General features: G+C 43.9%; 1 protein-coding gene across 1 annotated transcript in view; it reads right to left on the bottom strand.

Annotated features, from left to right (window-relative positions):
• The window catches only part of LOC124718709 (homeotic protein proboscipedia-like), a 626,981-nt gene that overhangs the window by 460,737 nt on the left and 150,507 nt on the right, over positions 1-15,737 (bottom strand). The gene's annotated exons all lie outside the window — the stretch shown is intronic.

Raw genomic sequence — 15,737 nt, 5'->3', positions numbered from 1 at the left:
GGGCGGGGTCACTGGACAACAAAGAAAAAATGGCTCTGAGCACTATGCGACTTGACATCTGAGGTCATCAGCCCCCTAGAACTTAGAACTAATGAAACCTAACTGACCTAAGGACATCACACACATCCATGCCCGAGGCAGGATTCGAACCTACGACCGTAGCGGTCGCGCGGTTCCAGACTGCAGCGCCTAGAACCGCTCGGCCACCCCAGCCGGCCTCACCGGACAACAGGTAGCGGTGGCTAAATCGGCAATGCTCAATCCGCAACCTGGCCAAAATGACCTCCTCTCGCCGGGAAGGGAGTGAAGAGGTCGTCCGAGCCGTCGGGATCGGTTTGATGGCCCTAAGCTTATTTTCACGGAGAGAGGACCAAGCCTCATGCCACAATGATGAAACGCGCCGACAGAGAACCCCACTAACATCAGTTGGTGGGACACACAAGGAAGCTGTCCGAGGCAGGAGGACAGCAGCCTTGGCCGCAGCATCAGCAGCTTCGTTCCCAGGCACACCAACGTAACCAGGAATCCACAAAAAAAAGGACACGAGCGCCGGTATCAGCTAGCGACTGAAGGGACCGGTGAATTCGTTGCACGAGAGGGTGGTCCGAATATGGGCCACGGAGAATCTGAATGGCGCTCAAGGAATCAGAGCAGAGGGCATAGCGAGAATGACGATGACGGCGCATATACTGAATAGCCTGATAGAGAGCAAAAAGCTCAGTTGTAGAGCTTGAACACTGGTCAAGGAGCCGGTATTGAAAGGTATCATCCCCAACGACAAAGGCACATCCGACGCCAGCAGTAGTCTTGGAGCCATCTGTGTAAATAAAGACGTTATTAGCGAGCCTCGAAAGAAGTTCGACAAACCTCGAGCGGTATATCGAATCCGCAGTCTGGGCGGCGTGAGTTACTCTCAGAGTGCTGAAATGGAAGAACGTGGGACATGGAGCTGACTTGACGAAATCTTTGCGCGGAGCGGTGAGCGCGTACGGGATTTATTAATAGAGAGCGGAGGCAGCGCAGGCCGCATCGAGGCGTCGCAGTCGTAGCAAGTGTCGGGTGGCGGCTGGCGGCTGGCGGCTCCTGGCTGCCATTAATAACGGCCGCGGCCGACCTTAATCTGCGTGTCCTCGCCGCGCAGACACGCCGAGGGGTCGGCCGCTCATTAATTTCTCCACTAGCAGTCCCGGCGTGGACGAGACGCGATCGCGCCGTAGACTCGCGTGATTATGACCTCCTGCGACGTATGTCACGTGCGGAGTCGAAGTAGGCACACTGGGTCCTCCAAAGAAGGAACCATCTGAATAATCTGAGGCATGTACACTGACGTCACAACAGTTATATGATTCCTCCTTATATCATGTAGGACCTCCTTTTTCCTGGCGTAGTGCAGCACCCAGACGTGGCATGGACTCAAAAACTGGTTTTAAGTAGCCTGCAGAAATATTGAGCCACGTTGCCTCTGTACTGTCCAAATCTGTTGTTGTTGTTTTTTAGGGAAGGAGACCAGACAGTGAGGTCATCGGTATCATCGGATTAGGGAAGGACGGAGAAGGAAGTCGGCCCTGCCCTTTCAAAGGAACCATCCCGGCATTTATCTTGAGTGATTTAGGGAAATCACGGAAAACCTAAGTCAGGATGGCCGGACGCGAGATTGGACCGTCGTCCTCCCGAATGCGAGTCCAGTGTCCAAATCTGTGAAAGTGCGGATGGTGCAGGATTTTGTGCGCGAACTGACCTCTCGATTACGTCCCATAAACGTTTGATGGAACTCATGTTGGGCGATCTGGGAAGCCAAATTATTCGAGTTGTCGAGAATGTTCTTCAAACGAATTGCGAACAATAGTGGCCCGCTGATATGATATAGTTGTTTGGGAACATGAAGTCTACGATAGGCTGCAAATGGCCTCTCAGTAGTCGAACATAACCATTTCCTGTCAATGATCGGTCGTGTTGGACCAGAGGATCCAGCCAATTCCATGTAAACATGGCCTGTACCAGTATGGAGCGACTACCAACTTGCACAGTGGCTTGTTGACAACTTGGTCCACGGCTTCCTGGGGTCTGCGCCAAGTTCGAACTCTGCCAGCAGCTCTTGCCAACTGAAGGCGGGACACATCTGTCCAGGTCACGATTTTCTAGTGTCCAACCGACACGATCAAGAACAAAGTGGCGGCGCTGCTGGCGATGTCGTGCTGTTATTGAAGGCAGTCGCGTTGGTCGTCTCCTTCCATAGGCCATTAATGGCAAATTTCTCTGCGCTGTCCTAACGGCCTAACGGATACTTTCATCTCACACTGATTTCTGTAGCTGTTTCACGCAGTGTTGCTTGTCTGTTAGCACTGACAGTTCTACGCAAAAGCGGATGCTCTCGGTCTTTAATTGGAGGCCGTCGGCCACTACGTTGTCCTTGGTCAGAAGTGATGACTGAAATTTGGTATTTTTGGCGCACACTGTAGATCTTTTAATATTGAATTCCCTAACGTTTTCCGAAAAGGTATGTCCCATGCGTCTAGCTCCAACTACCTTTCCGCGTTCAAAGTCTATTAATTCTCGTCGTGCGCCTATAATGACGCTGGAAATCTTTTCACATGAATCCCCTGAGAACAAATTAGAGCTCTGCCAACGCACTGCCCTTTTGAACTTTGCGTAAACGACACTACCGCCATCTCAATATGTGCATATCGCTATCCTATGACTTTTGTTACCTCATTGTATAAGGCGTTTGTCGTAAGTGTATTGAATATTCGTCGCAGAGCGGCGGAAAGTTACGGGAACGCTCCGTGACGCGAATTTCTCTTCGGTTTCTGAGGCATTCACAGTGTGTTTGTCTGCGTGCAGTCTTGCTGGAAATCGGAATCTGATGCTCCACATTCTAGGCGGCGACGATTGCTTCACAAGAGACCTTCCATCACCCCATATGGCTCAACGTGGATAAAATGAGACCAATTTATCAAACAGCTGCGGTCATCCTGTGAATCGATCTACGAGTTAACACTTATCATCCAGAACATTATGATCCCTACCTGATAGCCCTTTGGCACGGATAACAGCTGCGAGGCGTCGTGGCTTGGAATCCATGAGGCCTTGGTAGGTCGCTGGAGGGAATTGGCACCGCACCTGCCCTCATATGTCCCCTAAATCCCGTAAATTCCGGGGAGGGGGGCAACGAGTTCTGTTGCCACGTTCAATCACATCCCAGTTGTGTTCGATCGGGTTCAGATCTGGCGAGTTAAGGGCCCAGTATATCAACTCGCCACTGTGTTCCTCGAGCCACACTCCCCTATCACACTCCTGGCCTTGTGACATGGCGCATTATCTTGTTGAAAAATGCCACTGCCGTCGGGAAACATCGTTGTCATGAAAGGATGTATGAAGTCTGTAATCGGTGTACGAGACTCTTTGTCTATCATGATGCCTTGCGCGAGCTCCACTGGACCCGTGGATGCCGACATATACAGGGCTATTACAAATGATTGAAGCGATTTCATAAATTCACTGTAGCTCCATTCATTGACATATGGTCACGGCACACTACAGATATGTAGAAAAACTCATAAAGTTTTGTTCGGCTGAAGCCGCACTTCAGGTTTCTGCCGCCAGAGCGCTCGAGAGCGCAGTGAGACAACATGGCGACAGGAGCCGAGAAAGCGTAATTCGTGCTTGAGATGCACTCACATCAGTCAGTCATAACAGTGCAACGACACTTCAGGACGAAGTTCAACAAAGATCCACCAACTGCTAACTCCTTCGGCGATGGTATGCGCAGTTTAAAGCTTCTGGATGCCTCTGTAAGGGGAAATCAACGGGTAGGCCTGCAGTGAGCGAAGAAACGGTTGAACGCGTGCGGGCAAGTTTCACGCGTAGCCCGCGGAAGTCGACGAATAAAGCAAGCAGGGAGCTAAACGTACCACAGCCGACGGTTTGGAAAATCTTACGGAAAAGGCTAAAGCAGAAGCCTTGCCGTTTACAATTGCTACAAGCCCTGACACCCGATGACAAAGTCAAACACTTTGAATTTTCGGCGCGGTTGCAACAGCTCATGGAAGAGGATGCGTTCAGTGCGAAACTTGTTTTCAGTGATGAAGCAACGTTTTTTCTTAATGGTGAAGTGAACAGACACAATATGCGAATCTGGGCGGTAGAGAATCTTCACGCATTCGTGCAGCAAATTCGCAATTCACCAAAAGTTAACGTGTTTTGTGCAATCTCACGGTTTAAAGTTTACGGCCTCTTTTTCTTCTGCGAAAAAAACGTTAAAGGACACGTGTATCTGGACATGCTGGAAAATTGACTCAGGCCACAACTGGAGACCGACAGCGCCGACTTCATCTTTCAACAGGATGGTGCTCCACCGCACTTCCACCATGATGTTCGGCATTTCTTAAACAGGAGATTGGAAAACCGATGGATCGGTTGTGGTGGAGATCATGATCAGCAATTCATGTCATGGCCTCCACGCTCTCCCGACTTAACCCCATGCGATTTCTTTCTGTGGGGTTATGTGAAAGATTCAGTGTTTAAACCTCCTCTACCAAGAAACGTACCAGAACTGCGAGCTCGCATCAACGATGCTTTCGAACTCATTGATGGGGACATGCTGCGCCGAGTGTGGGAGGAACTTGATTATCGGCTTGATGTCTGCCAAATCACTAAAGGGGCACATATCGAACATTTGTGAATGCCTAAAAAAACTTTTTAAGTTTTTGTATGTGTGTGCAAAGCATTGTGAAAATATCTCAGATAATAAAGTTATTGTAAGGCTGTGAAATCGCTTCAATCATTTGTAATAACCCTGTATGTTCCCCAGAGCACTGTGGAGCTGCCACCCTGCTTGTGACCATCCCCAGTACAGGTATCAAGGAGCTGTTCTCTGGAAGATGATGGATTCGCACACTCCCATCAGTTTGATGGAGGAGGTATCGGGATTCATCAGACCGTGCAACGCTCTGCCACTGCGCCAAAGTCCAGTGCCGATGGTCACGTGTCCATTTCAGTCGTGGCTGCAGACGTTGCGGTGTTAACATTGGCCCATGCATTGCTCATCGGCTGCAGAGGCTCATCGTTGTACTGTGTGTTCAGACACACTTGTGCCGTGCCCAGCATTGAAGTCTCATATTAGTTCACGCCTACCAATTCCAATTTGAGATAGCGTAAGTGATCAAATATGCCCAAATAAGAGCCGTACAATCTGGAATGCTCAACCAGCTGTGCTGGTAGATGTTGTTCATTGCAGAGTCATGATGACAAAATTCCAAGTCCCCATCTACATCTACATCTACATCCATACTCCGCAAGCCACCTGACGGTGTGTCGCGGAGGGTACCCTGAGTACCTCTATCGGTTCTCCCATCTATTCCAGTCTCGTACTGTTCGTGGAAAGAAGGACTGTCGGTATGACTCTGTGTGGGCTCTAATCTCTCTGATTTTATCCTCATGGTCTCTTCGCCACATATACATAGGAGGGACCAATGCACTGCTTGACTCTTCGGTGAAGGTATGTTCTCGAAACTTCAACAAAAGCCCGTACCGAGCTACTGAGCGTCTCTCCTGCAGAGTCTTCCACTGGAGTTTATCTATCATCTCCGTAACGCTTTCGCGATTACTGAATGATCCTGTAACGAAGCGAGCTGCTCTCCGTTGGATCTTCTCTATCTCTTCTATCAACCCTATCTGGTACGGATCCCACACAGCTGAGCAGTATTCAAGCAGTGGGCGAACAAGCGTACTGTAACCTACTTCCTTTGTTTTCGGATTGCATTTCCTTAGGATTCTTCCAATGAATCTCAGTCTGGCATCTGCTTTACCGACGATCAACTTTATATGATCATTCCATTTTAAATCACTCCTAATGCGTACTCCCAGATAATTAATGGAATTAACTGCTTCCAGTCGCTCACCTGCTATTTTGTAGCTAAATGATAAGGGATCTATCTTTCTATGTATTCGCAGCACATTACACTTGTCTACATTGAGATTAAATTGCCATTCTCTGCACCATGCGTCAATTCGCTGCAGATCCTCCTGCATTTCAGTACAATTTTCCATTGTTACAACCTCTCGATACACCACAGCATGATCTGCAAAAAGCCTCAGTGAACTTCCGATGTCGTCGACAAGGTCATATATGTATATTGTGAATAGCAACGGTCCTATGACACTCCCCTGCGGCACACCTGAAATGCTTCGGATGACTTACCTCCATTGAGAATGACATGCTGCGTCCTGTTATCTAGGAACTCTGCAATCCAATCACACAATTGGTCTGATAGTCCATATGCTCTTACCTTGTTCATTAAACGACTGTGGGGAACTGTATCGAACGCCTTGCGGAAGTCAAGAAACACGGCATCTACCAGTGAACCCGTGTCTATGGCCCTCTGAGTCTCGTGGACGAATAGCGCCAGCTGGGTGTCACACGACCGTCTATTTCGAAACCCAAGCAGAGTAGATTTCTAGTCTCCAGAAAAAGTCATTATTCTGGAACATAATACGTGTTCCAAAATTCTACAACTGATTGACGTTAGAGATATAGGTCTATAGTTCTGCACATCTATTCGACGTCCCTTCTTGAAAACGGGGTTGACCTGTGCCCTTTTCCAATCCTTTGGAACGCTACGCTCTTCTATATACCTACGGTACACTGCTGCAAGAAGGGGGGCAAGTTCCTTCGCGTACTCTGTGTAAAATCGAACTGGTATCGCATCAGGTCCAGCGGCCTTTCCTCTTTTGAGCGATTTTAATTGTTTCTCTATCCCTCTGTCGTCTATTTCGATATCTACCATTTTATCATCTGTACAACAATCTAGAGAAGGAACTACAGTGCAGTCTTCCTCTGTGAAACAGCTTTGGAAGAAGTCATTTAGTATTTCGGCCTTTAGTCTGTCATCCTCTGTTTCAGTACCATTGTGATCACAGAGTGTCTGGACATTTTGTTTTGATCCACCTACCGCTTTGACATAAGACCAAAATTTCTTAGGATTTTTTGCCAAGTCAGTACATAGAACTTTACTTTCGAATTCGTTGAACGCCTCTCGCATAGCCCTCCTCACACTACATTTCGCTTCGCGTAATTTTTGTTTGTCTGCAAGGCTTTGGCTATGTTTGCTGTGAAGTTCCCTTTGCTTCCGCAGCAGTTTTCTAACTCGGTTGTTGTACCACGGTGGCTCTTTTCCATCTGTTACGATCTTGCTTGGCACATACTCATCTAACACATATTGTACTATGGTTATGAACTTTGTCCACTGATCCTCCACACTATCTACAGTATTTTGGGTTGAGCCGTCAGGTACTCTGTAATCTGCTTTTTCTCACTTTTGCTAAACAGAAAAATCTTCCTACCTTTTTTAATATTTCTATTTACGGCTGAAATCATCTATGCCGTAACCGCTTTATGATCGCTGATTCCCTATTCTGCGTTAACTGTTTCAAATGGTTCGCGTCTGTTTTTCTCCAGAAGGTCTAATATGTTATACTGCAGTATAAGTCGAGAAACGTGTTATTTGCTCCAAAATATACCTCAGATAAAGACCACGATGCTTAAATTAGGGGCATTTCGATTCATGCTGAAAGGTTCTTCCCACACACTACTGCGAATGGAATAGTGTGTAGGGAAATTGTACTAGTAACGATGTACCCTCAGTCAGACACCGTAAAGGAGTTTTCCGATGCGGATGTAGATTTAAATGTGTAGAGCACTGGTCACGTTCTTCATGTTGTGATTACTGCACTGAATGAGTTCAAAAATGGTTCAAATGGCTCTGAGCACTATGGGACTTAACATCCATGCTCATCAGTCCCCTAGAACTTAGAACTATTTAAACCTAACTAACTTAAGGACATCACACAACACCCAGTCATCACGAGGCAGAGAAAATCCCTGACCCCGCACGGAATCGAACCCGGGAACCCAGGCGCGGGAAGCGAGAACGCTACCGCACGACCACGAGCTGCGGACACTAAATGAGTTCCATTTTCTTAAAATGCTTTCTCCGAATCTCAGTTTCTCGTCTGTCTGTCTGTTTGTCTTTCTGTCTGTCTGTAATAAGGAACTTAAGCGACACATCTCTTGTCTCAGATCACCTCAACCATTACTTGATGAAAAGCAGCCGAACACCTGTTAGTGGACGTTAATATGGGATGTGCCCACCCGTCGTCTTTATTACGGCTCGAACGCTACTGGGAACCCCTTGAGTGAGGGATCTGAATGTCTGTGGAGGAATGGAAAACCATTCTTCTTCAAGATCAGACAATATAGTGACGGACGCTGTGGTCTGAAGTGAAATCGATGTTCTAACTCATCCCAAAGGTGTTCCATTGGGTTCAGGTCGGGGCTCTGGTCAGGCTAAGGCACTTCTGCATCTCTATGTCAAGCTCCGCGAGCCACCTGACGGTTTGTGATGGAGGGTACTTCTGGCACCATTAACACATCCCCTCTACCCTGTTCCATTCGTGAATGGCGGGTGGGGAGTATGATTGTCGGTAAGCATCTTTAATGGCTCTAATTTCTCGAATTTTCTCGTCCTGGTTATTTCGCGAGACGTATGTGGGAGGATACGAAATATCGTCCCACTCTTTCCGGAAATTCCAGCCCGAAGGCGGTGAAACAGGAGGAGAAGGGTACTTTGAAGAATGACTCTTTAAAACAATTTTGAAGCTAGGCCTACGAAAAATGGTACTTGGCTTCTCTGTCAGAAATAAAGAAATACCTGTTTCAGCATTTTTGGAAATTTAACACTGTTGGGGTGAAATAGTGGATGAAAGCTTTTTTTGAAAGTATATCATTATTAAAGAAGTACATAAGTGTTTTTAAAGCTACTTCAATGAATATTGGTATTCCACTTCTCGGTTGAAAAAAGAAAAAAAGAAAAAAAGGTTTCAGTGTCTTTGGAAATTCAACCCCTAAGGGCGTGTTCTCTATTAGAAATAAAACATGTGTATCGCTGTTTTTGCGAATACAACCCCAATGGTGTGAAATAGCGGGCGAAATGTTTTATGAAAATATTTCACTATGAAAGCATTTTTAAAGCTAAATCTTTGAAAATTGGTATTTGGCTTCTCGGTTGGAGATGAATAAATACTTGTTTCACTCTTTTTGTAAATTCAATCCCTAAGGAGGTGAAATAGGGTCAGACTGATTCACTGACTCAACATCGCCCAGTCCAAGCCGCTAAGATAGAAAACTGGAATTTGGGGAGGGTGTGGCATCCTTTAAGAAGAGATTGTCCGAAATTGCGCTCTTAAAAGGATAAAACAGACGATAAGTCTATCTGAAAGTACGTCGCTATTGAGGGAATTTCGAAACTAGAACTACAAAAACTGGTATTTGGTATCTCAATCAGAAAATAAATAATACATGTTTCAGCATTTTTTGGAAATTCAACCGCTAATGGGATAAAATAGTGAGTGAAAGATTTTTTTGAAAATAAATAATTACTAATGATTTTAAGGCTACATCTATGATAACTGGTATTTTTCTTATCGACTAGATATAAAATAAATACATGTTTCAGTGTTTCTGGAAATTCGACCCCCGAGGGAGTGCAATAAGGGATGAAAATTTTTAAGAAAATATTTCGTAACATTAAAAAAAATTTTAAGATAAATTTATGAAATTTAGTACTTTACTTATAAGTTAGATATAAAGAAATATTTGTTAGGGGATCAAAGTTGCTACGGAAATATCTCCATAAGAACGAAAAAGGCATGGTTTAAAAAAATTGGGACTCCATCTAACAGAATGGCTTTTGGTCAGAATCACATTCAGAAAAGACCATGCTTAATACGGCCTCAGTTAGCGTCAAAATCTTGGAAGGTGTTGCAATTTGTGAACAACTTAAAATTCGATAAAATAAAAACAAACGAACAAAAATCTCGGCAGGCCCATACAGCTTACGCGAGAGAAATGGCGGGCGCTAATCTAGTAATTGCCGCCAACGAATCTAATTTTGTGTTGATACGTTACTTCAAGGTAGCCGATTAACCAAAACTGACTGGCTGCTAACGCAAACGTATTAGAACAGGTGTTGGTGGTTTCATCACACCGTTTTCAGAATACACGGAAATTGTGCCGGAATGTTTATAGATAACCACTTGTATTTATTGCAGATTCTATTCTCGTATTTGCAACAGTATGCAATAAATCTCCTAAAAGATCAAATTATAGTCCAATATAAACTTTTCTGTTAAAACTCAAGTGTAGAAAACATGCAAGAGCTATTTGTAAGACAAAGCGAGCACAGGTCTCATTTACATAGATAAAGGTATATGTACAAAGTAGATATGAAAGTGTAAAAAAATCAACATGTGCTGATCTACAGTTTTACAGTAGTATTTGGTCACTGTCAAACGGAAAAAGCTATATCCTATCCGGAAGCCAGCAGATGCTAAAAGCGTGCAGCATTGGTTAACAGTATTGGAAAAGACATTTCTCATGTATCGTGAGATGCAGAAATAAAGTAAAAGTCATCTTTAACAGTACGGGTCTAACAATTTCTCTGTTTTTGCGCTCTCCGTGTGTTAAATCTTGCTGGCCGAAGTGGCCGTGCGGTTCTAGGCGCTGCAGTCTGGAACCGCGAGACTGCTACGGTCGCAGGTTCGAATCGTGCCTCGGGTATTGATATGTGTGATGTCCTTAGGTTAGTTAGGTTTAACTAGTTCTAAGTTCTAGGGGACTAATGACCTCAGAAGTTAAGTTCCATAGTGCTCAGAGCCAATTGAACCACTTTTTTGTGTTAAATCTTTTTTGATGTTGTTGACCAGCACTGCATCCTCTTTGACGAAGATAGTTGTAGTCCGACGATGGCTTTGTAAGCTGAAACGTGGTTGTGAAAAATAATTAATACTGTAGAGGATCCACAGTTTAGACTTTTCATTTATACATATTTTCTCCCAAGCAATTATGGAAAAATCAACTAAGTTAAAATAAAAGTAATAAAAATTAACATTAATAGATTTTCCCGTCCGTGGCTGGCACAGAATAACAACAAAAAAAGGGAAGCACTTCTCAGATATCCTGAAACAAAAACTCATTGTTCTTTTCGGTATCACTAAGCGTTACTCTCGTTTATACTTATATTCCTTCCTTTCGCGTTTGTTTCATCGCTGTTTATGTGAGCGAAGCTACCAGTGGTGACGAATTACTTAATCCAAGTGAAAAATAGGAGGCAGGTACCCTTAGCACGTATGCGGTTCTCGTCGTCCCGGGAACAGTATTCTGGGACGTAGACAGTGAATGAGAGATTCAGGAGAGTGGCGAAGTAACAAAGGCAACATACGCCTCTGGCAGGAGAAGCCCTCGCCTCACGTCAGAAGCTGCCAATCACAACAAGCTGCTGGCACCAACGCGGGGAACACTTGCTTCCTTGCTGGCAGGAAGCATTCTCACGTTTCACAACAGACGACTCCTCTGCGCGCACCCCCACAAGCGCAGCAGTGATCGAGGTGGCTGAGGCACCAAACGCACCCACCCCGCTCTCTGGAGGATGTCGGTTCAGATCCCTATAGCTGCCATCCCGTCGTCATTACTAAACGGCCAGAATGCTCACCCGATCTCAGGTGTAGGTTGCGTATCTATCAGCTTCATGTTGTTGTTGTTGTTGTCTTCAGTCCTGAGACTGGTTTGATACAGCTCTCCATGCTACTCTTACCTGTGCAAGCTTCTTCATCACCCAGTGCCCACTGCAACCTACATCCTTCTCAATCTGCTTAGTGTATTCATCCCTTGGTCTCCCTCAACAATTTTTACCCTCCGCGCTGCCCTCCAATGCTAAATTTGCGATCCCTTGATACCTCAGAACATGTCCTACCAACCGGTCCCTTCTTCTTGTCAAGTTGTGCCACAAACTCCTCTTCTCCCCAATTCTATTCAATACCTCCTCATTAGTTATGTGATCTACCCATCTAATCTTCAGCATTCTTCTGTAGCACCACATTCCGAAAGCTTCTATTCTCTTCTTGTACAAACTATTTATTGTCCATGTTCCACTTCCATACATGGCTAAACTCCATACAAATACTTTCAGAAACGACTTCCTGACACTTAAACCTCTACTCGATGTTAACAAATTTCTCTTCTCTAGAAACGCTTTCCTTGCCATTGCCAGTCGACATTCTATATCCTCTCTACTTCGACCATCATCAGTTATTTTTCTCCCCAAATAGCAAAACTCCTTTACTACTTTAAGTGTCTCATTTCCTAATCTAATTCCCTCAGCATCACCCGACTTAATTCGACTACATTCCATTATCCTCGTTTTGATTTTGTTGATGTTCATCTTATATCCTCCTTTCAAGACACTGTCCTTTCCGTTCAGCTGCTCTTTCAGGTCCTTTGCTGTTTCTGGCAGAATTACAATGTCATCGGCGAACCTACAATGTTTTTAATTCTTCTCCATGGATTTTAATACCTACTCCGAACTTTTCTTTTGTTTCCTTTACTGCTTGCTCAATTTACAGATTGAATAACATCGGAAATAGGCTACAACCCTGTCTCACTCCCTTCCCAACCGCTGCTTCTCTTTCATGCCCCTCGACTCTTATAACTGCCATCTGGTTTCTGTACAAATTGTAAATAGCCTTTCGCTCCCTGTATTTTACCCCCGCCACCTTCAGATTTCGGAAGAGAGTATTCCAGTCAACATTGTCAACAGCTTTCTCTAAGTCTACAAGTGCTATAAACATAGGTTTGCCTTTCGTTAATATATTTTATAAGATAAGTCGTAGGGTCAGTATTGCCTCACGTGTTCCAGTATTTCTAAGGAATCCAAACTGATCTTCGCCGAGGTCGGCTTCTACCAGTTTTTCCATTCGTCTGTAAAGAATTCGCGTTAGTATTTTGCAGCTGTGACTTATTAAACTGATAGTTCGGTAATTTTCACATCTGTCAACACCTGCTTTCTTTGAGATTGGAATTATTATATTCTTCTTGAAGTCTGAGGGTATTTCGCCTGTCTCATACATCTTACTCACCAGATGATAGAGTTTTGCCAGGACTGGCTCTCCCAAGGCCGTCAGTAGTTCTAATGGAATGTTGTCTACTCCCGGGGCCTTGTTTCGACTCAGGTCTCTCAGTGCTCTGTCAAACTCTTCACGCTTCAAGGGTCAATGAAAATTTCATTTTTAGTATTTAGTATTTCGTTTAATAATTTAAAATGCTGTCATAATCTACACATCAAGAAGTAAAATTTCACAACAAATATTTAACACTTAGAAACGGTGCATATGAGTTCAGCCAGCTTCATTCACTGCGCCCAAAAGAACCCAGACTACATTCTTCTCGTATTTGAGGATGAGAGTAGTTAGTGACTGCCAACAAACTTTATACATAATTCCAAACAGTTTCGAAACTTTGTCGCTGAAACCCCAAAAAGAGAAAAAAAACACACAATGAAAGGCAACAAGTTTGCTGCTTAATACAGCCGGCCGGAGTGGCCGTGCGGTTCTGGGCGCTACAGTCTGTAGCTGAGCGACCGCTACGGTCGCAGGTTCGATTCCTGCCTCGGGCATGGATGTGTGTGATGTCCTTAGGTTAGTTAGGTTTAATTAGTTCCAAGTTCTAGGCGACTGATGACCTCAGAAGTTAAGTCGCATAGTGCTCAGAGTCATTTGAACCATTTTGATTAAGGGGCTCCGGAACGCCCTATACTTGCAATGTTAAAATAACGCTTATAAATTACATCTTTCCTCACAAAGTATTTGAGGTAGGAAGTTGAACTTTTTACAGATTATTTATTGGAATATGGGCTACAACTTAACACAGGGATTTTACAAAATTTTAGTTCAGTTATTAAAGATGATTTTTTTTCAATTGTAATGAAAATTCACAACATTTTTTTGCAATTTTTTATTTATATATTCAAAAATATACAGTTTTTTGGAAAAAGGCTGTATTAAATTATGCAGAAGGTACTGTGTAACATTTACTGAAAGTTTGAAACAAATATGTTTGGAAGATCCTCAGAAAACATGTAATTAGTATGAGAAAATAAAAGTTTTGGGAATCGAGCGACAAAGATTGGATTAACTTTTTAGTGCATTCCAGGTCCATAGGATGGATTATCTTCATCCTCTGCAAACTCCTCCTCCAGCTTCCTCTTGTTCCTCCCCCTGTCTACTCTTGCTTGTATTTCTAGTCTCTTTACAGCCCTGTCTGCAGCCCGAAGGCGTTCCTTGTCTAAAGCAAGCATCGCTCGTTGTTGTGTTGGTAGATTTTGCTACCATTTTCTTCAGTTGCAGTTGCTGCAACACTGTTCCAAAAGGTGGTCATGTATGAACACTTATCACATTTCAGTTGTATTTCACTAGCAAGTCCTACGTGCTTTATTATGGAGAGTTCCAGACCAACTTCACTACAATGAATACATCTAACACAGTTTGAAAAAATTCCTTTGAGAACCGACATATCAAATATTTCATTCACATCCGATTCGCCCATAAAACATTCATAGTTTTCACTCATTGAACCAAGCTTCTTGTGTGAAGTATTTTCTTTCCCACTTTGACTGCTATGGGCAGGTGTACTTGAGAGGTTAGATTCACTCACTTGGTTATCGTCTTTATTGTTTACAGTAATAACACATACCTTTGGCTTTCCAACATTTCTCCTTTTCTTAAAAGCCTTCAGAGGATTTCTAATAACTTTACTTTTACTCATTATTATACTTCAACAAAACAGAGACTCAAGAAACAGAATTAATTACGAATACTTTCGAGATAACGACAGAGTAAATAAACATGAAACAATCGACAATCACACCAGCGATATATATTGAACCATCACAGGTTAGCCACAACACATACTTTATCTCACATCACTAAAATGTACCTGATGAACACGGACGTTAATAATAACACCATTTGACAGCAGTTTAACAGCGCCACAGTGGGTCACGCCCATGTAGAACACATTTCAAAAAAAATTTAAAAATAGTTGTAGTCTTCGGAATTGAATAAATTATATATCTATTAAAAGGTAATAGTCTGCAGATTCAGAAAACGCAAAAAAGTAAAAATTTAACTTTTCATGATTTTGAGCCTTTCCGGAGCCCCTTAATACATTTTCAGTGTTCATGCAGTAAAATTTTAACATAAGGGTTGAAATGACTATTTCTTTACTATCACCTCTGTTCGCAACATATTTTGCTGATAGTGTCCACGTATACCACTGAGTGTGCTTGCATAATTATGTTGTGCAACCTGTAGCTCAGGTAACAGTTCATTGCGTCACCGTGGTGCCAAGAGGTGCTCAGATGCGGTACGATGCACCATAAGCCGCACACGATGGTCACGTGACCACCGCAGCCCGCAATCATGTACTGCGACTACATTCCTGCCAAGTCTCTCTGCAGTATCACAGAAGGAACATCCAGCTTCTCGTAGTCGTATAACACCTTATCATTCAAAATCAGTGAGGTGTTGGTAATTGCGTCTTTGCCAGCTTAAATGCGTTCTCGACTAACATCAACTCACCACGTCCACTCTCAAAGGTAACTAAAGCCCCCGACAGTTAATGCGTGTATTTAAAGCAAACGTGATTTCAATTGCCACGCTTATGGGACAGGGGCAAAATCTGACTAGATATCATCTTTTAGATGGAGGAACACGCCTACCAACTTCCACTGATGTCGCACAATTCCATCTTGGTGTTGCGATTTCTTTTTCCGTCAGTGTATATAGAATTCTTAATATTTACAGCCCCTGCACAAAGTAGGACATGTCTCACAAGAGTAGATAATAGC

Source organism: Schistocerca piceifrons, chromosome 10, assembly GCF_021461385.2.
Source record: "Schistocerca piceifrons isolate TAMUIC-IGC-003096 chromosome 10, iqSchPice1.1, whole genome shotgun sequence".
NCBI lineage: Eukaryota > Metazoa > Arthropoda > Insecta > Orthoptera > Acrididae > Schistocerca > Schistocerca piceifrons.
This window is presented reverse-complemented; position numbering and strand designations above follow the sequence as displayed.